Consider the following 23,338-nt stretch of genomic DNA (forward strand, 5'->3'; position numbering starts at 1 on the left):
ATGAACTACTAGTTTTCCTTTGGATCTTGCTAACATGGAGCTGGGTTTGTCATTTGCATGAAAAGAGCTGCCTGATCAAATAGCATGTGGGTCAATAGGAATAATATTTATTGAACCTGTCATATAAGCCCTGCTTGTCAGAAGCCATAAAGTTCTTCACTGAGATATTCCGCTGTGGCAAGGTATTGTGACATGTTGATCGGTTTTCTCAGAAAAGCTAATCTAATCCAACTGGAGCTAGTGTAATTTTTAGAAGTTTAGCACATACATTATGTGCAGTTGTATTCCTCATTAAGAATATGTTATGATTGATTTTAATATAGTTCATAACTATTTGTCCCCCTTTCCCTGTAAAAGCAATTGTATTTCCCTGCCCCATTGACCCAGGTTTGGGGGGAACTTGCTTTAACCAATGAACTGTGCAGGGAAGTGAGTGATAAGTGCCATGTGTGAGCAGGACCTGTAAAAGTCATCAGTTATTCTGCCACTTTTTGCTCCTTTGCCAAGAAAAATATGGGTCCCAGATAGGGACTGTTCCTTCAGCCTAGACTTCTGAGAAGAAATTTAATTAGCAGTGTCATAGCCAGCTCACCTCCATAGCCAACATATGGAATAACAGTTTGTTGTAAGTTCCTGAGATCAGGAGTTTGTTTGTTACGATAGCAAAACCTAATAAATACTGACAGATACATTAGGCATCAAAAAGCCGCAAATTAAAAAAGCGAGCAATGTTAATGGTTCCTAGTACCAATGAGAGTCAGCTTTAAATTACAAGTTCCTCTGGTGCATTATGAAATTCAATTTTCCAAAATAATAATTTACACAAGATAAATGAACTTATTTATGGCAGAATCCTCCTTAGTCCTGAAAGTATTATAACCTCAGTGTCTCCCTTGGTTGTCTTTTCTGGGCTGCCTATTCTGTGTGTCTCACAGATACAGTATTCTGCGGGATTGAACTGTTGATTTGGTAGATCTCTTCGATGCACTGTTGTTCTAAGCTGACAGCTCCTCAGCTGTTCTGCCAACAAATGCCACCAGAGAAGGCACCTGTCACAGCAGCACCTCCTTTGTAATAGCCTTTTTTGGTCATGGTTGATGTGCTGTGGAGTTCTTTGAACATCTGTTCCCCATTGTCAGACATCATATTCTGAGTGCTGTGCAGACCTGCTACCGATGTCTACCTCTGGGGATAGTCATCACATGCCTTCTTGCTTCCAGGAAGCTTTATGCATTCTTAGTGGGTCACCCTGTTGTATTGTGCATCCCAGAACAACACTTGGAAAATCGCTCTTTGACTTCTCCCCCTTTGATTTGTTCACTATGTATAATTTTCTAAGATCTGCTGTCATCATGCTTACTTTTATCCTCTGATATTATAGTCCTGTAGCCCTGAAGTATTTTGAGTTGTGCTACTTTCCCTTTCATTTCTTTGGCAAAAAGGTGTCAAATAAAAACACAACTCCTTGTCACTTTCCAGATTTCTACAGATTTCAGGTTTTTCAAAATTGGGCGGGGACCAGAAAATGAGGGGAATGAAGGAGTTAAGAGGGAGAGAAGAAAGCTTATTATGTGCCTATTATTGAGCTAGGAACTGTAGTGACTAAAAGGTGGATATTATTTTCCCTATTTTATACATGTGGGCATAAACTTCAGAAGGTTAAGTAATGTGACCTAGGTGCTATAAATAACAGAGCTGGGATTCAAATTTATTTCTATCTACTTCAAGTTCTTTTCTCCTATATGATGCTATTGCCTTAAATAAGATGAGAAAGGTCTCAGGGCATGCAAGGAGATCCATAATTTGGGGAAAGTTATTTAAATTTCCTAGTTAATGATGGAGTTGAGAAAAATTTACTCTAAGGTATCATAACATTCTATGAATCTTAAATGGTTGCCTGAAAATCCATATGCTTTATTCTACTGGAAAAAAGCATACTTGTTCCTTCAATTTATTGTCCTCCCACCAACTCTGGCTCTGAATTTTGTTCTCTCCTGTTTCCTGGCAGAAAAGGTGTCTTCTCTCCAGTCCAAGTTTAACTCACTGCTTATGCTGTGCATCCTAAATATCTATCCAGTCAGGGGAAAACAAACATCACTTTCTTGTGCATATTTAACATTTCTCTCCTTGTGTCTTCCCTTTTGCATGTAACACACTCAAGGCTCTACTAAAAAGACCACTTCCTTCCCCAATCTATAGCCATATTGCTTGCCATGTTTTTATAGGCTAGCTTTTTAAAAAATGAAAATAATATAAAATTCACCACATTAAATATTTAAAAGTGTACAATTCAGTGGCTTTAAAACATTATTGCACTTTCTCAAGCATCACTACAAACTTGGAATATTTTCATCACACCAATAAGAAACTCCATGCTTATTAAACAGTTGCTCCATCCCCTTAATGCTCCTCCAACACCTAGCCACCACTAGTCGTCTTTCTATCCCTACGAATTTATCTATTCTGCAAATTTCACAGAAGTGGAATCTTACAGTATGTGGTCTTTTGTGTTTGACTTCTTTCACTTGGCATAATGTTCCAAGATTCATCCTTGAAGCTATAGAGTAGATTTTTAAAGTTTTCTGGTCTGTTAACATTGATCTCAACTCCTGATTTTCGTTCCTCTGTCCATGTTTAACTTGCCTTCCCTGGGTTCATGTGCTTGGCTGCCTCTTCTTCCTGAACCTCTATGCTTCCTCTGCGTCACATGCCCCTGGGGTTCTCCTTTCATAAACGTCTTTGCAGGCCCATCTTCTTCCACCTGACACTTACATATTGATATTCTAGGTTTTCAGTGGGGGTCCATTTCCCGTTATTTTCTCATTTTGATTATTTACATCTTTCCACGGCTTCAGCTGTCAAGCTTACTCTAGTCAGTCTCCGTAGTAATTACTTGCCCTGTTGCCCACTCAGTCCTTTTCCTTCCTTCGTCCCACCCTACATCTCTTGGCCTTGACCCTCCTCTCCTTCCCCCATCCGTATGGTTTAATGTTACCTCCAGCAGCCAAGCTCCTGTGATATGATTGCGCCAATTAAACAGTCAGAAGGCAATGTCTGGGAGGGTTCCCAAAGCAGGTACCAGTGGACTTGGGGTGCATCGCCCTTCCATTACATGGATGTGTTTGCTAACCTGGAAGCTCTCTGAACTCCGTGCTACTGGGATCATGTTGGCCTGATCAATTAACTCCATTTCCAGCCCTCTCTCCTTCTTTAACAAGAAGGTACCGTTAAAAATTCCATGTTTTTAATGATGGTTTGGTCTTTCTGGTGATCAGCCCCCATGTAAGAGCTCACCCAGAGTCACCCCATTAGAACAAAAGATGCTCCTGTGCTCTTATCACTTAGGAATTTACAAGGGTTTTAGGAGCTCTGTCAGGAACTGGGGCATATATATATATATAGACATTATATTATAAATATACATAATATTTATATATTATAATATATAATTTATATTATATATAATAATATAATATAAATTACATTTATACATATATATTTCTATTATCTCATAGGACCTAAAGTCCATTAAGCCAGAAATCTCAGCATCATACCTGACTGCTCCATCTTCCATAATTTCTAATTATAGCTGGTCAGTAACTACTATTACTTTGATATATTTAATATCCCTGTTCTGTCTCCTTTTTGCCATCACTGCTGTCAATGCATTAGTTCTAGTCTTGGATACTGTGGTTGCTTTACAACTACTCTCTCTAGGTTATTTCAGTTCAAATAATTCTTTCTTCCTTTGCTATAGTAAACCTTTATAACAAAAATTTATAGTTTAGTTCTCTTCTTAAAATCATTTAATGGCTCCTTAAGATCTTCTGGATAAAGTTTGAAATTCCATTTGCTTGCCACTATCATAAACTCCTTCTAAACTAATTGGTTGGAGTTATTTCTTTGAATACTAGTTGATATGATTATGGACAAAGGTGGTAAGACAAGGGGTAGGAGACTGAACCAACAGCAGACTTCTGATTAGTGGGCAGCAGCTAATGAAGTAGCCTAGCTCCCAACCTGCCCAACAGATCCATATTGGTTTGTGACCAATTGATCCAATTGGATTCTCTATCCTAGGAGGTTAAGTGTGAGGCATTTGGTAAACTTGAATAGAAAGAATGTCACATATGATAGACTTAAGAGTGAAGTGTATCGAATGAAGGCATCTGTGCAAAACTATGAAGCAATGGATGCCATAGTAAGGAGATTCCATGAGGTGTACAGGAGAAGATGTAGATTTAGGCACGGTAGAATCCAAGGCCAAGAAGAGTTAAATCTAATGTGTGGTGAGTCCCTGGAGTAAGAGCAACAGACACGCATTTCAGAGGAGATTAGTTCTGCTGAAGTAGCCAGAAAATCAAAAACCTACGGCTGATGTGTGCTGATGAACACTCCTCTTGTGATAACAGTGAGATCTGATTGTTTGGATTATGAGGTATTTTCTGTGTTTCTTCACTCCTCAGCCTAATCTAATAAAGTCCCTCCACTTGATTAAGCTGAGTATTGAAGCTTGGTTGTTTGCAACCAAGAGACATCATTGTCTGGAGGGAGTCATGCCTTGTCCTCTGCTTTTTTCTCCAGTTTTTCTCCTGTACTTCCACTCACATCAGAAGCTTTACACATGCTGGCTGTGCAGCATTCCTGAATGCACTGTGCTCATTTTTAAGCACCATTCCATTTCATGGAAGACCCCTCAGTCATTGACTGATTTTTACTCATTCTGTAAAATGTAACTTTGTTGCAAACCTCCCTTGGATGCCTTGCCTCACTCTCTCCAGCATATTTCCGATTTTAAGTCTCTCCTCTGTGTCCTCACAGCACAGTGGATATGCCACTGTTTTACTGCTCATTTATCACACTGTATCATAATCTTCTCTTCCTCTGTCTATCATTTCTTGTAGACTTGTAAGCCTCTGAAGGGAGGCCACTGTGTCTTGCTCAACATTGTACACCCAGCAATTGGACAAGCCTAGCACACAGTAGGTGCTTACTAAGTGATGGATCAAAGACCTTGCTCACTAGTAGTGAATGTAAAATTAAGATTACTAAATTTATTAGTTTGCTAGAGCTTCCATAACAATCACAGACTGAGTGGCTTAAACAACAGAAATTATTTTCTCACCATCTGGAGCCTGGAAAACTGAGATCAAAGTGGCAGTGGGGTTACTTTCTCCTGAGGCTTCTCTCTGTGGCTTGCGGATGGCTGTCTCCTCCCTGGGTCCTTACGGGTCTTCCCTCTGTGTGTGTGTCCTCATCAACCCTTAGCAGGCCCCCAGTCATTTAGATTAGGCCTTTCCTAATAACCTCATTTTAAATCAGCTACCTCTTTAAAGACCTTTTCTGCTAATACAATCACATTTTGAGGTACACAATTCAGCCCATAACATTGAATTACCAGATTTGTTAAATTGTTTCCTTGGAAGCTCTGAGTTCTGCTTTAAGTTACAGTGCAAAGTAGATTAAAAGCAAAGAAAGGGCAGCTTAATGCAGACCCAGTGATTACACAGAGGAGTTGCAGCTGACAGTAAGGGAAAAATAAATGAAAAAACAAAGGCCCAAACAAAATATCCCCATGCAAAAAAACAAATTGAAACACAGACTTTACACCCGTCTCAAAAATGAACTCAAAATGGATCATAGACCTAAATTTAAAATGTGGAAATGTAAAACTCCTAGAAAGGAACATAGGAGAAAACCTAGATGGCCTTGTGTATGGTGATGCCTTTTAAGGTAAAACACCAAAGGCATGATAATGAAAGAAATAACTGATTAACTAAATTTTATTAAAATGAAAAACTTATGTTCTGTGAAGGACACTCTCAAGAGAATTTCAAGACAAACCACAGATTAGGAGAAAATATTTGCAAAACACATATCTAATAAAGGGCTATTATCCAAAATATACAAAGAACTCTTTAAACTCAACAATAAGAAAACAAACAACCCAGTTAAAAAATGAGCCAAAGACTTTAGCAGACACCAAAGAAGATATACAGATGACAGATATGCATTTGAAAAGATGCTCCACATCAAATGTCATCAGGGAAATACAAATCATAACAGTAGTGAGGTACCACTATGTAACCATTAAAATGGCCCAAATCTGGAACACTGGCAATGCCACATGGTTGCAAGGATGTGGAGTAACAAGAACTCTCATTCATTGCTGATGGGAAGGAAAAATAGTACACAGCCACTTTGGAAGATAGTTTGACAGTTTCTTACAAAACCAAAATACTCTTCCATAGGATCCAGAATTGTACATTTTGTTTTTTACCCCAAACAGTTGAAACTTACATCCATACAAAAACCTGTACATGGGTGTTTATAGCAACTTTTTTCATAATTGCAAAACTTGGAGCAACAAAGATGTTCTTCAGTAAGTTAATGGATAAATAAATTGTGGTACACCCAGACCGTGGTCATCTCTAAGTCATGCAAAGACCTGGAGGAACCTCAAATGCATATTACTAAGTGAAAGAAACCAATCTGAGGAGGCCACATACTGTATGATTCTAACTATTTGACATTCTAGAAAAGGCATGGAGGCAATAAAAAAGATCAGTGATTGCCAGAGATTGGGAGGAGGGGGAAGGATGAATAGGCAGCTCACAGAGGATTTTTAGGGCAGTGAAAATACTAGGATAGTATGATATTATAATGATGGATATATGTTGTTATACATCTGTCCAAATCCATAGAATGTACAACACCATGGGTGAACTCTAAGATAGACTATGGACTTTGGGTGATTATGATCTTGTCTGTGAAAGTTCACATGTGCATCTTTGGTAAAAACTACCATTCTCATTAGTGATATTGATAATGGGGAGCATATGCATGTATAGAGCAGGGGGTATATGGGAAATCTCTGTACCTTCCTCTTAATTTTGTTGTAAATCTATACTTGCACTGAAAAAAATGTCTTCATTAAAAAAAAAAAAAAACACAAAGGGCCAGCTAGAGAAATCAATGGGCAACAAATATCAAAATTTCTTCCAGGCCTCCAGCATTTGGGGGCAGTAGGATTTTCAGCCCTGCCTCCCTCAACAATACCTAATTTCTGCTCATTGATGCAGTGATATGAACGTACCAGAGTAGTAAGCGTGCTGTTCTGAGCAGCCCTGTGAAGCACTGGATGAACAAGATAGGCTGCTCAGAGCATGGGAGGAACTGAGGAAAGGTGGCCGGCCACCTGTCTCAGAGCAATTTTCAACCCCCAGTCTCCCAATATTTCTTGTGAGAACCTGCTATTACAAATAGCGATAACTCATGTGTACTGGTGCTAAGCAATATATAGGGGATTCCAGGGCTGCAAGCTCTAACTCCTGCTTTGCCACTGATCCATTGCATGCATCTCACTAAGCCACTTAACCTTTCTCTGGCTCAGGGTCTTTGTGAAAAACGAGAGTGTCTGTGGCATTCCTCACCAGGTTGTTGTGATGACTAAGCAGTTAGAAGGGCTCTGAGTATATAATTACAGATTAATATAGAAATTGCTATTATCTGTTTACCCACACACAATACATAGGGTCTACACACATACATTACATGATGTGAGAAGAAAAAAACTTCCTAAAATTTTTCTCAGATGAAATGATCAAATAAATTCATTAACTAAGGGTCAGAGTCTATGCTGATTGTACCTTTAGTAATTCATTTCCACAAACAAACCTTTTCAGGTTCTATTATATCTTTCAATATCAATCCGTGAAATTAAAATGTCCCTAGAATTGCTTTGTAATTCACTTATGTGAGAGTGTTGACTTTGCTGGGCTCTAAGAGAAAGCAGTGAGGGAGACACGGTTGTTGTCTTCAATGAGAGGAAACATGAGAACAGTTATAATCCTAAACTCTGTGCAATGTAGAGATACATGCAGTGCTGACCCAGAAGAAGAAGAAAGCACATTTCCTAGGGAATGGGGCAAAAATGTGTGAATTTCAGCCTCTCACTGCATTTTTCAGTAGGATTTTCCTTCTTTATCCCTTCTGTGACATGCAAGGAACTGAGTTTCATACATTATTTTTTATCTCTATGGCCACCCTATGAAGTAAATAGCTTCATTTTTCAGATGAGAGAAAGAGACTCAGAGAGGTTAAGTAACTTGCCTAAAGCCACACAGCTAACAAATGATAGAGCTGGATGTCAAATCCAGGCTTGTCTCTTTACTACTGCACACTGTCACTTCCCCAACAACTTGTGTTTAAGATCGTAGTTCTTAAGATCTTTGTTCTTCATGTCTCAGCTTCAAACAGCTTCTTAATAATTTTCCTCATCATGCATTTTTATGTTTATAAATATAGATGATCCAGGAAAAGATGTTTAAATGTTGATTGTGTGGAGTGTTTGACACTGACATTTCCCTGATGCCAAGAATTTATGAGAGCATGTAGCTTACAAAGACCAAAATTAATTATGAAAAATCACAACACAAATGTTGCCATTGTTGCTTCCCTTGCTCACCATATCTTAGAAAAGCTTTTCCAAGGATTTTACAATAAACATGTTAGAAATATATATATTTTTTCTTGTGATTTATTTCCAGAGAAACCGAATCAAATCTCTATTACAGAAAATAACATATCACTTCATATAACAAAGGTCAAAAAACAGCTTATGTACTTTGACTTTTCTGATTGGTATTTATTAATCCTGGGTCTCAGTTCCTTCAAGTTCATGCTCAGTGTCAAGTTTTTTTAAACTTTGGCAATATGCTGATGGTTAATCCTAGTTTTCAGTGGTGGTGTTGATTTTTCACTTTCCTCTGTTTCTTCATTAGATGTCGTTGTTCTTTCCTCCCCTAGATGCATTTAATTTTGTCCTTGCAAATCATGTTTATTTTGTTATCATTGCACACATGTTATGAACTTTTCATGTTATCGAAGATCTAAATAATATATTAACATAATACAATGTTTTCTTCTGGTTACTCGTAGTAGTATTTTCTCTTTGTATTTCAGAATTTCTCTCTATTTTGTTCTGGAATATTGTGTGTAAATTATCTTTTGAATTATTATTATGATTTATTCCTATTTATTAATCCCTGAATGAGGGAGAAATGTTCAGACTTTATGTATGCCAACAGATAGGAGAGTATGGCTTATCCATTACTGGCTCGCTTTCCATTTAGATCTGTCCAAATTTCAAATCCCAAAATGGAGAGCAAGACACATAAGGAGCTCTCTGATCTTTTTATAAAGCAATCATACATTCACTGCAGCGTGACTCCCTTGAGCTGGGATCTTCCTGGTTTGCTGACACTCATTTTCTTTGTGTACAAAGCCTCCCTGAGGAGATTCAGGGGTACCTTTCCAGACTGTGATTGGTTTGGCATAGCCAGGATCCTTTTTTTCACTTCTTCACTGTATCTCCAGTTTCTGTCCCCCTTAAAGAAATAGGTTTTCCCAACATCCTCCCACCAAATGGCTAAGTCAATACCATACAGGGGAATTCCACTTTCAGGAGTAATCAAGTCATGAGGGTAACCAGGCTGAAGAGTTGTGTCCTTGAACACCCGGTATTTGTTACCTTTAACGAAGACAAAATTCCTGCCACTGTTTTCATAAATTGTGTCGATACTTGGAGGCAAGCCCTGCCAGAATTAAGTAATTTGCATGGGGGTATCTGGCCATCACCCTGTTGTTTCTCACTTGCCAAAACCACTGGTCCTTGAAAACAAACATCTCACGGCGAAGAATAGCTCGTGTTAAAGTTCCCATGGCAGATGCTGGTTTTGGCTCCAGGATGGGGAGGTCTGCCAGTGGGAGGCAGGGGAGGTTTGGGCCTGTCATTCTTCCTGGGGTCCACGGGAGGGGCTGAGCCATGTGTGGGCACTATCGGCGGAGGTCTTGTCGATGGAGGAATCTTGTCAGGTGGACCATGGATTTTCGGGATGCCCTGTGAGTCATCATCAGGTAGTGTGAGTGGTCAGTTTCCATGTGCTGGTAGAATGGAGCCGTGATGGCAGTGGGGTCGCTGGAATGCTCCCGTCCCACAGCATGTCTCAGTTCATGAACTGCTGCGAGAAGTAAGTCATTTCCATCATTATTAGGATTTCCTAGTATCTATGGTCAAAGTGAGTATCCCCCTCAATTCCTGGTCCAGGCAAATAGGCATGAGCCCCAAACCCTCCGTCTCCAGCAAAGGGAGAACTGTCTCCATGAAAACCAGGTGCAGAAATGATGGTTACATCCACGTCGCGTTTGCCATTTTCTAATTCACTGTAGGGAGCTTCTTCACACGTCAGAGGAGCTACATTCCGCCGCACATCAAAGGCACAGCGAACAGCTTTACGGGTTCCAGTGTCTCCTACTTCTGGCGTTACGTTCTTTATACTGTCCCTGATGTGTTTGTGCCGCCACTTCTGCCCTGTGTATGCATATCGCTTTCGACGGATATTAAATTTGGAGCTACCGCTTGTCTGGTCAGGCACACCACATCAAGGCTTCTTCATCCCGTCAATTGTGTTTCTGTCCTCTTTTCCTGTCATGTTAATGCCACAGAACTGCTGGTGGCAGCTAAGGCAGACTGCACGGTCTCCTCAGAGCGCAGCACCGACATGCTGGGGTCGGTCCGTGGAAGGTAGCTGTTCTTGTGTAACCAGACTTCCACATTGAAATACTGCTCCGTTCCTCAGACTGTAGCACATAACATCCAAAGCAAGGTTTGCAAGAAAAATACCCCCGAATGATGCACGAAATCCAACCGTCTCCCGGTGCTGAATGTGAGTAAGATCAGTGCTTCAATGGATGGACGGGCTCCCCTTCTCCATCTCCCTTTCTCCCTGGTTTCCTTATAGAAAAAAGTCCTCTGGGTGGGTATGGAGCCTGCAGGTTCACCCACAGCCCTCAAGGGGAGGAGACAGAAGCAGGGGCCGAGTCAGCGTGAGCGGCAGCGCGCATTTGCCACCCCAGGGCCCTGTTCTCCGTGGCGCCCAAGTTCACCGGCCGTTCCGCCACGTCCGAGCCGCAGCCGCCGCCGCCACCACCGGCAGAAATACATTTTTGAGCTGTAAAAACTGCATTGATTTCTACCTGATGTTGTATCTTAGGATAGAATTCGTGTAAAAGCTACTTAACAGGAGACCGTTTACTGTTGTTCTGTTGCATGATTACCGCTTCTCTGCAGGGCTGGCCAGCTGGCTGGTAATGCATGCCATTGTTCACAAGGGGAAATGGGACAGCTGAGTGACAACACGAGAGAATCCCAAACGGCTAGAGTCTGAGGGCTCTCTGGACATCCAGGTCAATGCTTTTCATTTTAAGGCGAGATGCTGAGGCCTGGCATGGCAAAGTAACTCCGAGTTGTCCAATATCACACGATTAGCTAGTGACAGATCACAGGGGAGAATTCAGACCAGGTGAACCCCTTACTAACATTCCCATACTGGTTTGAAGAGAAATATTGGTATTTTAGGCATTAAATCTCCACAGAATTGACTGGCACATTGAAATTTTCAAAATCCCCCTCTCCCCCCTTTTTTTTTGTGCCAGGCATGTTCTCCCCAAAATCGTGTCCACCAGAACCTCAGAATATGACCTTATCTGTAAATAAGTCCTTAACGGATGTCATTTGCTGACATGAGGTCACACTGATGAAGGTGGGCCCTACTCCAATGACTGGTGCCCTTAAAGAAGAGACAGTAGACAGACAAACACACAGGGGAAAAGGCGATGGAGGCAGAGGTTGAAGTGCTGCACCCACAGACCAAGGAACACGAAGGATTGCGGGCAACTGCCAGGAGCTAGAAGAGGCGAGGGAGAGTTCCTCCCGACAGCCTCGGAGGGAGGATGGCCCTGCCAACAGCTTGACTTCAGACTTCCAGTCTTTAGAATGGTGAGAGAACTGATACAGTCTCTCCTGCTCAGCTGTGGCTCACGCGGGCATCCTTCTTACTAGATAAAGGGCCCAAAGCACACTGCACTGCCAGAAGGCTGAGAGTCCTAACAGCAAGCAGGAAGGAGAGCATCTGAACCTGTACGCTGACCAGCTTCCCCACTCACACCTCACAAACAAATTTCTGTTTTTTTTCAATTAGCTGTAAGTCACTGTAAATCTCATCACAGGAAGTGTGATCTATTTCAGTTGGAGTAAATGCATGGCTGCTTGCTTCCCTATCAAATAGGAAGAGAGGGTAGAGAAATTACTTCCTAGGTGTGTGGGTCTTGAAATTTAGAATTGATGAGAGAACATAGATTACTGGAGGTCAGGGTAAGAGAAATATTGATATTCTAGGCATTAAATCTCCACAGAATTGGCTGGCACGTTGCAATTCCAAAATCCCCCCCCCCTTTTCTTTGCCAGACATGTTCTGAATTTTACCATGCTTACTGAAGGTGGAAGTCTAACTGAAGTAAAAAATGGTTGAGCCATTAACTTGGATCACTGTATTATGGCTCATCAGAGTCTGAACACACATCTCAAGATCTCCATCTGTTTGCTTTCTTGGACATCAGCAATAGTTTGTTACTCTTACTTGGTACCCAATCTACGATCACACAGGAGAGTAAGGTAGGGTTGAAAGCTCAGGCTCAGAGACTATGCCCAGAAATGCCATTTTAGACTAAAGCACTTAGGTTTTATTTATGTGGCATATAAACAACCAGTTAGAACCCCCTCATTCTTACAAGGGGGATGCAAGGAGAGAGAGAGCATACTAATTTCAAGTCTACTGCTTCTGTACTGATCAAAGGAGAGAGAGAGGAAGGGGTGAGTGCTTTGCTGTCAGAAGTGGGCTGGGAGACTAAACACAAGTGCTTTTACTGCAAATGGTCTTTTGATATTTTTAGGCACCCAGGGAATGAATAGATGTGTAGAATCCAGGACAATGGGTCTTAGGGAGAAATAGGGCAAAAAACAAAACAAACAGCAAACTGTCCATCAGGTAAACCCAAATCAATGATGAATGAAGATTCTTTATTCTATCTTATTTTTCTACCAGTTTGGAACAACATGCAGTCTTAGCTACTGCTGTTTAGTGATAAAGTAGGGGAGAGACAAAGAGAAGATCTTCTCCAGGCTGGTGCTGGCATCCATGGGAAAGAGGGTGATCTCCATCCTTGTTAGGGAAATGTGAGGAAGGAGGAATAAGAACAGTATGTTTTACGAGAAAGCTAGCCTGCTTTATATCTCTTTTGGGTACTGGATTTAGTTTTATTTCAATTTTAAAAAAAGCTTCTCATATCTAGGGTAATACATGCTGTTGGTGAGCATTCAGGAGAATGAAGGCCCATGACATTGAAGGTTTTACCTAAGGTTGTGTGTATGAACTGCACTTTTGGTATTTGGTTCTCCTTGACTATTCATGTTAGTTATTCTGCCATGTTTGGTATGTCCACATAGCTTTTCTTTATATTTTTGCCAGTGTTTCAGTGATCAATACCCCAAACCCTAGTATTATTTGCCCCTATGGAATATTTGCTATAAGCAAAGAAGTTGGTGTGGTTTTATCCATACCTCCCTCCAACTATTGCATTATCTTTCTTGTATTGAACATTTTTCCACATTGTTAATCAAGAACATTTTTTTAAGTTATAGCAGGCACTGTATCTGGGAGGAGGTATCTTGCACAAACACAATATGAGCCTTTATGTTACCTTTATTTTCAAGAATTCCATGAGGTATTTGTGATGCCTTTCTGAAAAGGTTAACCAATGCTATTATATGCCAAAATTAAAATTCATGTCAATATTTCAGTATTCGTAATAATGTTTATTAAGCACCGGGACTAGATAGCTTCTGTAAAATTCAAAAACCAGCATCTTCTTCTCACTTGGTTGAGAACTCTGTTTGTTATAGGTTATAGGAGTAAATAAATCACTTTGTCCTCCTGAGACAGAGATTGGTAGTTGTCCTTTAAAATCTATTCTTTCCTTCTTCATCAGAAATAAATCTTCTGTCTTTTTTTTTTTCTTTTAAGCTAGGCATGTAGATCTCTGGGTCCCAAGATATGCTATATAAGCTTTGGGCTGATTTCTTCTCAATCTCTTGAATGTGAAAGAAAAATATATTTCTAAATTGTCTGGATACTATTCCTTGGGCAATATTTACAGATGAATTAATATCTCCCTTTGCATAATTATAGAGCTAATCAGAATGTATCAAATCCATCGTCAAATCATTGTCTAATCCTATTTTATATTGTACAGAAATTGGAATTTAATTATTTTCTTCCTTGGAGTTAGTCAACCATAACTTTAAAGCATCAACAAAAATCATTGATTTTTGGATTTTCCTAGTTTTGTTAATTCAAGTCATGTATATCTGTTATTAACACAGAAAATCAGGAGGTTGTCATTATTTTTAAAAATACTAAAACATGGAAACTAATAACATTTAATTATATCTAATATTCTTACTATTTGCTCTGCTTCCAGATTATTAAAAAAAAATTATGAAAAGACAATTCTTTGAGAAAGTAGACCCTTTAATAGGTTTTACATTGTTAATTATTTCTTTTTGGTGGATGCATAAAGAGATGAAAATTCATAGTTTTACAGTCCAAAAGCCCAAAAATAGGACACAAATACTATGAATATGGGAAATAAAGAGGAATAATATTATGTATTTTTTAAGATAGCAATAACTATAACAAAGGAAATTTTTATGGAAAATGTAAAGTAGAATAATAAAATATCATATTTTTTGTATACTGTGAATATATCTTAAAAGATATTAGAATGGGAAGTTTGCTCCATTAGTGTGAATGGCATGATAGGATAACAAGGTGAGTTTTGAGATGACCTCCCCATGTGCAACATTTACAAAGCATGTACAGATTACATGATTTGGGGGCTCCTTTGAAAGATCAAGGATATTAGAGGTTGTTGGCAAGTAGATCAGAGTTGGGGGGAGACATTGCTGAATAGACCTTTGTGGAAATAGCTGTTTTGTCTGAGTCCTCCCTCCCTACTTTGGAAGAGGCTATGTCATGGTACTAGTTTCTGACCTCAGGGCTAATGCAGGGACCTCACTGAGAGCTTTGAAATATCTTTCCTTCATTTGGGAGATAGAGAAGATTGATGCCTGACTTATACCTGGGAAAGCTAAGGTGGCTTAGGGTTCAGGGATGGGACACAATGAGGGCAAGTGAATGGCTGACAGCCTCCTTTTGTGGCAGAACCAGGAGAAAGCTGCTGCTTGGAAATGTTTGTCAAAGTAAGAAGGGCTTGAGTGTTTCCCATTGCACTGCTGTGGGCTGCATGATAACATGAGCCTTTGTGGAGTTGTCTTGGGTTCTGCCTAATTAGCGTTACCTAGAAGCAGAGAAGACATCAGTGTGAAAAGCACATAGAGGTAGGATCACACCTTCTCACCCATTTCTGACTTCCAGATGGAGAAGCGGAGATGTGACATTAAATCAGGTTTGCAGTCTTGATTGTCATGGACTAGACATTCTAATCAATGAGTTAAGGCTATGTTTGTGAGGTTAAGTGCTCAAAGCTCTGGCTGAGTTTTTATTTAAGAGCTGGGAAAGATAACTTACAACAAAGAAGTTTAAAGAGAAGGTAAGAGTCAGAAATAAAGTTGTACTTGTTCATACTCTATGTTAACCTTGATTAATAAGTTAAGTACGTGCAGAACATCCTCTGAAAAAAATTGACATTTTGAAACAGCTGTTTCTATGACCTCCAAACAAAGAAAATACCAGAACCAGATGGCTTCACAGGAGAATTCTACCAAACATATAAAGAAGAATTAATACCAATCCTTCTCAAACTCTTCCAAAAAAATTGAAGAGCGGGGAATACTTCCAAACTGATTTTGTAAGGCCAGCATTACCCTGATACCAAAGCCAAACAAACACACCACAAGGAACAAAAACTACAGACCAATATCCCTGATGAATATACATGCAAAAATCCTCAAATAAAACTACTAGCAAACTGAATCCAATAGCACATTAAAACTATCATCAGCCACAATGGCCAAGCAAGATTTATACCTGAGATCCAAGGATGGTTCAACATATGAAAACAACACTGACAGACTAAAGGATAAAAATCACATGATTGTCTCAATAGATGCAGTAAAAATGTTTGACAAAATGCAACATTCCTTTCTAGGAAGAAAAGGAAATTACCTTGACATAATAAATGTCATATATTAAAAACCCACAGCTAATGCCATATACAACAGTAAAAGCTAAAAGATTTTTCTCTAATATAAAGAACAAGGGAAAAATGCCCACTTCATCACTTCTGTTCAACATAGTACTGGAAGTTCTCCCCAGAGCAATTAGACAATTAAAATAAATAAAAGGCACAAACTGGAAAAGGAGAAGTAAAATTGTCACTGTTTGCAGATGACATGAACACATATATATATATGTGTGTGTGTGTGTGTGTGTGTGTGTGTGTGTGTGTATCTACATCTATATATATAGATATATAAACCCTAAAGTCCCCACCCCCCCAACTTGTTAGAACTTACAAATGAATTTAAGCAGTTTCAGGATACAAAATCAACATAAAATTCTATTTGCATTTCTATTCACTAACATCAAACTTTCTGAAAAGGAAATTAGGAAAACAATCCCATTTACAATAGCACCAAAAATGAAATAATCTTAACTATGGAGATGAAAGACTTGTGTACTAAAATTTACAAAACAGTGATGAAAGAAACAAGACATAAACAAATGGAAAGGTGTCCTGTATTCTTGGATTGGAAGACATAATATTGTTAAAATGTCCCAAAGCAATCTGCAGATTCAATGCAATCCTTATCAGAACCCAAAGGGCATTTTTTACGTAAATTAAAAAAAAAAACAATTCTGAAATTTGTATGTAACTACCAAAGACCATGAATAGCCAACTCATTCTTGAGAAAGAACAAAGCTGGAGGCATTATAGTTCTTGATTTAAAACTATATTAGAAAGCTATAGTAATCAAAATAGTATGGTATTGGACTGGAGACAGATATGTAGACCAATGGAACAGAATAGAAATAAATCCACACATGTATGGTCAACTAATCTTCAACAAGAGTGGCAAGGATACACAATGGGGAAGTATAGGCCCTTCAACAAATGGTGTTGGAAAAACTTATATCCACTTATATACAAAGAAATTGAACCCTTGTCTTATACGCAAAAATAACTCAACCTGGATTAAAAACTCAGGCATAATACACAATGGTAAACCACCTAGAAAAAAACATAGGAGAAAAGCTTCAAGACATTCATCTAGGTCTTAATGGATAGGATATCAAAGTCATAGGTAATGAAAACAAAAAAATAGGATACATCAAACTAACAAGCTTCTGCACAGAGGAAAAAAATCAACAGAAAGAAAAGGCAATTTGTGGGATGGAAGAAAATACTTGTAAACCATATATTTAATAATTGGTTATTCTCCAAAATGTATAAGGAAGCCCTATACTCAAAAGTAAAACTAACAACCTAATTTGAAAATGGGCTAAGGACTTAAACAGACCTTTTTCCAAAGAAGATATATATGAATAAATGCTCAGTGTCACTATTTATCAGGGAAGTGTAAATCAAAACCATAATGAGTTATCACCTCACTTCTGTCAGGTATAAAACAGAAAAAGTGTTGCCAAGGATATGGAAAAATTGGAATCCTTGCACACTGTTGGTAGGAATGCAAAATGGCACAGCTGCTATGGGCAAGAGTAGAAATGTTCCTTAGAAAATTAAAAATATAACTACCATATGATCCAGCAATCCCACTTCTGGAAACTTACCTGAAAGAATTGAAATCAGGATCTCAAAGAGATATCAGCACTCACATGTTCACTGCAGCATTATTCACAATAGTTAAGATGTGGAAATGACATAAATGTCCATCAATAGAAGAATATATTGTAATACAATGGAATACTATTCACCCTTAAAAAAGAAGGACATTCTGTAATATGCAATAACATGGATGAACCTTGAGGTTCATTACTTAGACATTATGCTAAGTAAAACAAGCCAGCCATGGAAAGAAAAATATTGCATGATTCCACTTAGACGAGTTATGTAAAATAGTCAAATTCATAGAATCAAAGAGTGTACAGTCTGTGGTATAACACTGGACCTGTAGTCTACCATAATGTTTCACATAAAAATTTGTTGAGTGTGGAGGTCATGTTAAGTGTTCTTACCACAATAAAATATAAAATAAATGCATATAAGAACAGTGAAACAAAAAAGGCTAACACAAATCACAGCTGGGAAGTAGTATGAAAAGTTCCTTTAATAAGGCAATAATATTATCAAAGAATAAGCAGAACTCAAGGGAAGATGAGGCCTTTCACTGCATATTCAGCATAAGATAGGGATTAAGAGTCAGCCTGCCTAGGTTCAAGTCATGACCCATCACTTACAAGTTGTGTGATTTTAGACAAGACACTAATCTTTTTAAGCCTTTGTGTCCTCTGCAGTAAAATGGGGAGGGAAATAATCACAGCTGCCTCAGAAGCTTGTTGTGAGGATTGAATGAGCTCATCCATAAAATATGAAGTGCTCTACACATGTTGGCTGTTGTTTTTGTGATGGTTCCAGGGATAGTGTTGAAACGAAGCAGGACTGGCCTCTTTCCTGAGGCTGTGGTCAAAGGAGCAGAGGATATTTTCTTATAAATCAAGGGGATGTTGCAATCTTCTACCAAAGATCTATGCTAGAGAAAGAAGCCCCTATTAGAGTTGAAGCAAGGGTGACTTCAGCATATCGCTCTAAGCTTGCCTGCAAAATGAATGCACAACAGTAGCTTCCAGGAACGTGATGGGGTGAAGGAGAGAACATCCTGGTCCCTTTCATTTCGTGGGGACTTTTCCAACATTATTATAGGGCAGTAAGGACTCAGTTCACAGCCTCATCAGTGAGTGGAGTGTTCACACAAACGGCATTTTCCGATTGAGACCTATCCCTTTCCCCTTACATGCATATTTCTGATGCTTCAGTTCTGAAGGGCTGGTATTAGGTGGAGGTGTCATATAACTTAAGCAGATGGAAGACAACACTGGCTACCTGTTTCTTTTTTTCCCCCCTGTCGCAGAACTTGTGATTTTATCACAGCATAAAAGCCAGTCTCTCTGAATACAGGTTGCTGAAAGGGGCTTAGACTCTTAAGGGAAGTTAATCAGTGCCCTTGGATGTGGAGAGAACACCTTGGTTCCAGCTGCAAAACCAATTGATAAAATAAATGTTTGAAGTTCAGCTTTTCTTACTGAGTTTCCACACTATTAATAAGTAGATGAAATGTAAAAATACTTCAATAGCTCAAAAGGAAAATGAAAAAGCGTGAGAGCATGATAGAGGGGCAGGGGAAAATGTGGTTTCTCTTCCAAATATGCTGAATAAATATAATTATGGATGTAACAAGGCCAGCTGCAGGTTTTAATCACTGTTTTCCCTCTACCCAATAATTTGCTATTCGGCACCTGCTGTCCTATAACTTTCAGGTTGAGTGGCATTAGCTTACTAGGTAACCACAATAATCTCTTTAGTTTAATCCTGTGGTGCATCAGAGTATGAGAGGCTGGACAAATTAGATGCATTCTGCCCTCCCAAAATTATTTTTATTAGTATGTGGCATTTGATGCCCTGATCTGTGACCAAATGAGTATTTCTGCAATTGCTATGCTATATGGAAACTCTCATTTTGTTCAAATGTCACTTTGTGGTCTGTGTTTCATTATGAGTATTAAAAACTATGCAAGCCAGCAGTTGGAATGTGTGTGATTTTGTTCTGAATATATATCATTGAATATATTGATTTAAATGATACAATATGTACTTCTTGTACCAAACCTCTCTGCATATTGACTGCAGTATGTTTCCTTAAATCTACAAAGACATTAGTCATCAAGCAGAAGATTGCTTTCTGTGAGTATAAGAATTATTATCACACCAATAAAGGAGAAAGGGGGCCTTATCACGTCCTAGATAAAAATAAGAAAATGGAGACATCTCTAGAGGAAATAAGAACCTGTATATTTGACTGCTCTGTTCTATTTTCATGTGTTATATTGTCAACAAAATCGTGGCTGCTTTAGATGAGAGAAGACAGACTGATTTTCCCCAGCAGCCAGTAGGCAGGAGATTCAGGCTCCACTTGTGGCTTTGCTGACGTCAGCGTGGCCATGAACAAGTAACTTAGCCTCCTTTGCGATCAGTGATGCCTCTACAACAGCAGTTCCCGTGACTGTCAGCAATCACAAATCCACATTTGGCCTAAAGAGACTTTTTGTTGACTTGCATTGTGTTTTTAGATTTTTTGGAGCCCACACCAAAAAGTTGGGAGATTTCACTTAAAACTCAAGATTTCTCGTTTCTGTTCAAAAATTGGAGGAGTTCATACCAGTCTCACATTCTTACATGGCAAAATCAGCCAGAGCAGAATGGTGCCTCCATTCAAATGGCACGTGCTCTCTCCCATTTGTCTCAGTCTCCTCCATTCCCTGTTCTCTCCCGACACTGGGGCTAAATGCTGCTTCCACTTTCTATGCTTATTGTTGATTTTCTTGGAGTATGGGTATATTTTTCAATACGTACATCTTTATCTAAAGTGAACAAATGAATGGACATCCACAAGATTTCAAAGTTATATGGAAAGAGTACATTTCATTTTAAAATGATGAATATATCTTTGGTTTTAATATGCTAACTGAGTCCCTGCTGAAAGAATACAAGACCTACTTCACTTATTTATGTTAGTTGCTTGGCCCCTCTAGACATTTAAATTTGTCATCCCTTGTCCACTTAGGCATGAAATGCTACAATCCTATAACTTTGTGAAGAAATTTCTCAACAGAGGCCTTCTTTTTAATATCTCATTGATGTACAACAGAGGAGAGGATTTCTTTGCAAAGCTGTCTGGGTCTACTAGAAGGGTTTTGACATGTGCAAAGGTAAAGTTTCCAAAGGAGGAGCTCTGGGGGCCAGAGAAGTAGTGTGCTGAATAGTGACAAGCAATTTGCCTCAGCTCAGGGGCTTTGATGAGACCACTGTGTGCTAGAGAGAATGGTTTTTCCCAAACAAGATTTCATTTTTCTCTGTGTTCCTTCATTTCCACAATGAACCAAAATGCCTACCCTGCTTGGCGGTGCACTGAGCTTTTTCTGGCAATCATTGAGACCCGCGCAGGGTGGGAAACCAGAGGAAGTGAGTCTGAGGGAACTAGCATCTCCTTCCCCTCCTGATAATAGACGCAGTGAATTGTGGGCAGTTATTACGTGCCAGGTGCTATGCCAAACATTTTACACATGTTATCTCATTTAACCCTCATGATTACTTTATGAGGAACGTATTTTCCCCAGTTCGAACGGGGAGTCTAAGTGTTGGGAGGCTAAAGAACTGGGTAAAGGTCACAGGGTAGTACTGGAGAGTTGGTCTCTCTTGCCACAGGCTCTGCTTGCAACCACTTCACTGTATTACTCAATGGCTTTAGTGGTTTTGAAAAAGAAGATCAGGGAACAAAATGAATGCCTTACTTATACAATAATAGGAAGTATTTTCCCCCTAACTGTTGTAACATTTTTATACAAATACGCTTTGTTATCTTCCTATAATCCATATTTGACCAAGTGCTTTCAGACACATTGAACTCTCACAGCGGACTCAGGAGGCACGCAGGCAAGTCTCATCGACTTCATCTTGCAAGTGAGAAGAAAGGACTCCCAGAGAGATGAAGTGACTTGTTCAAGGTCAGACTGCTAAAGGAATTCAACTTCAGTCCTCATGTGCCACATCTTCATCGCTTCCTAGCATGCCATGCTGCCTCCCTTCTTTTAGATTAGCTGGTTGGTTTCTAAGTATCAAAGAGCCTCTTCTCTTATAAAGTGAGAAAAAATTATTTGCCTTCTATGTAAGCAGTAAAGTGCCTTTCTCAATTTTTCTTTCAATGTTTTAATGTGGATGGTAATAAAACAAAAATATTATTGGAAATTGGGTTATACTGATATAGGAATCTGTTCTTTTTAAACCCACAGTCTCTCCTATCTCTCGTGGGTAAAATTTCCAAACTGGCATTACATCTTTGCAAGGTGTCTGTGATAATTAAGTTCTTCCCTTATAGTACTAGAGAACCTGTTGATAATTGATTATTAGTTCACCTAGACATGTGCTAATGAGACCAAGAGATCATTTAGCTTTGCTCATGTCTTGCTCCTGACCTTGACCACATTTCCAAAAGGTCATAGGAAAGACAAGAAAAGTGGACCAATTTTTTTTGATACCACCAAAATTATAAAATTGAATGCTTTCCTTCTTAAACTCAAGACATCAGAAACTTAGGCATAAACTAGGTATGTATCTGTATATATTCTACACAAATATTTATTGGGGAGGTGGCATAAAAATGCAACATTTCTCAATCTGTGTTCCATGAAATGCTAATGATGTTCTGAACAGGTAAGGAGATTATTGCCATTATGAGGACATGGAATGACAGTCTATTGAAGGTAGGCTAGCTCTCTTCAATCTGTTGCCTGGTTTGGGTAATGTTTTGTACCAGGATTCCACATATACAAAGGTGTTCTCACTCATTAAGTATGAGTTGAAAATGCAGAAAATGATTATGATATATTTTGTATCAAAGTTTGCTTGCTCTTAAATTATCCATGATTTATTTGTCACTGTTTTTGGCAAAGAGCTATAGCTTTGACGCATGTGCACACAGACTTTTTCATACCAAGAATTTCTGTTTTCTTCTTAATTTTGAACTATAGTGGAAAAGTCATGTTTTTTGACATTTAGGAAACATTGACTTTTTTTCTGATTATAACACTTATATTTTCTTGGGGAAAATACCCACCCTTCCTACTCTGAGACCCTAGTGGGATTGTCTCCATCCCCATCTTTAAGGATCAAGCGTGTCTCCAGCCTGGTCACCTGAGCATCACAGTCGTCTGTTCAGGTGGATTGGTTCAGGAATCTGCTTATTCTTAATTCAGGGCAATATGAGTCACACCAAATACTTACATTAGATAAAAGATCTATCTATTCCCTTGTCCTCCACTAGATGTAGACATATGAGGAAAAAACCTGAACCTGCAGGCATCCATCTTGTCACTATTAAGGGCCTCAAAATGCAACCAGGAGAAATTATAAAAAAAAAGAACAAACAAAATAATCAAGTCTTCATATTGTCTGAATCTCTTGATTCATCAAGGTCTAGAGCCAGTTGTGTCCCCGGATTTTTCAGTTAGGTGAACCTTTCTGTACTTCAGCCAACTGGAGCTGGGTATTTTGTCATTTGCAACTGAGCTGGTTTTTACTAGTGCAAACAGAGAAAATCAGGAAGCTAAAGATAGAGTACAGAGCACCCCCGTGGTATTAAAACCTGTAGAGTTTTAATTTAGAGCCCCAAGTCCCTGTTCAATTT

General features: G+C 39.1%; 1 protein-coding gene and 1 pseudogene across 1 annotated transcript in view; both read right to left on the bottom strand.

Annotated features, from left to right (window-relative positions):
• The window catches only part of VWC2L (von Willebrand factor C domain containing 2 like), a 148,287-nt gene that overhangs the window by 80,284 nt on the left and 44,665 nt on the right, over window positions 1–23,338 (bottom strand). The window lies entirely within an intron of this gene.
• On the bottom strand, window positions 9,208–21,608 carry LOC118925541 (matrix metalloproteinase-16-like; annotated as a pseudogene).

This window comes from Manis pentadactyla, chromosome 6 (assembly GCF_030020395.1).
Source record: "Manis pentadactyla isolate mManPen7 chromosome 6, mManPen7.hap1, whole genome shotgun sequence".
Taxonomy (NCBI): Eukaryota; Metazoa; Chordata; class Mammalia; order Pholidota; family Manidae; genus Manis; species Manis pentadactyla.